Consider the following 1306-nt stretch of genomic DNA (forward strand, 5'->3'; position numbering starts at 1 on the left):
ACGTCTCAAAATAGCGTTTTGGGGTTATTTTTAAATATCTGAAGACGACAATAGGATAGTGAGTTGTGTGCAGAACAGACTTGATGCTACATTACACCCCACCATGAACTGCGAGTAGAATATTGTTCTACTGCTTAAAATAATAAAAACAGGTTGAATCCTAAATAACATTGATTATTATTATTATTATTATTAGTAGTAGTTTTTCCTTGGTTGAGACGTCATTTAATAGCGTATTTTGTACAGTTTGTTTAGAAGACCAGCTTGTGTGGGTAGACTCTGTTGGTGAGGGAGAATGTGGAACGCAGGTAGCCGCGCAGCTGGGGAGTCTTCCTGATCAGAGGCATGAGCTGAGAGTCCACAGCCTTCCAGTCTACCTTGCGCTGCTCAGTGACCTGGTACTTCTCTTTTTCTGTGTCAACGATCTCTCCCTCTTGGTGTCTGGGTTTGGGCAGCCTCTTCTTCTTGAAGTAGGAGTCAGTCAAGGTCCTGTGGATCTTCAGACTAGAGATATCAATCTTGGTGCTGGTGGCGATGACAAACTTCTGGTGGGCCCTTCACAGAGGCACACGGCTCAGGACAAGAGGACCAGTTACAAGCAGAGGACCACTTGTGAGCTGCTTCGGGGAAACCACACGCTTTCCCCCTGTGACGGTCAGTAAGGAGGATGAGGACAGTGCCAGGAGTGATGCTTGCTCGCAGTTCTCTCTTGTGCTGGCTGAAGGGCTTCTTGCCATGACTGAGCAGCTTGTGTGCCCCGTCTTCGGTAGGGTAACTTACGGCATCTTACGGAGTTTGACCACATGGGTTCCTCCATTTTTGTCTCCACCCAGTCTCAGTGACTGTTGCTGGGATCATCTTCTTCAATTGCTTTAGTAGTAGTGGTAGAGCGTACACCTACATTCACCCTACGTATTGCTTAGTTGGTTTCAGGCTGACAAAACTGTAATAAATATAGGAGTGTTTATTATTTGTAAGAAAATAGTATTAACCAGGCAAATTCTTGTTCAAATGCAGCATCGATGCGCGGCTATTTACAAAACTGCCTCTGCTCCGTCTCTCTCTCTAGCAGCTTGGCATCACCTCAGCAGCTCTGTAGCTCACCTGATCAAATCCTTGAATGTAATCGGTTTCGCCGAAAAGTACTTTTTTAAAAATCAAGACTACAGCAGCAACGACAACAATCTCGGAAACTCCAAGGAGGTGTGGGCTCTCTGATCGTTAAGTGAGAAACAGGGCTCTGATCGTTAAGTGAGAAACAGGGCTCTGATCGTTAAGTGAGAAACAGGGCTCTCTGATCGTTAAG

The 1306-nt window shown here is 45.6% G+C and overlaps 1 pseudogene; it reads right to left on the reverse strand.

The window, feature by feature from the left end:
- Positions 1-202: 202 nt before the first annotated feature.
- Positions 203-1300, reverse strand: LOC121309552 (annotated as a pseudogene).
- Positions 1301-1306: the final 6 nt, after the last annotated feature.

The sequence above is a fragment of the Polyodon spathula genome, unplaced genomic scaffold, assembly GCF_017654505.1.
Source record: "Polyodon spathula isolate WHYD16114869_AA unplaced genomic scaffold, ASM1765450v1 scaffolds_1316, whole genome shotgun sequence".
Lineage (NCBI taxonomy): Eukaryota > Metazoa > Chordata > Actinopteri > Acipenseriformes > Polyodontidae > Polyodon > Polyodon spathula.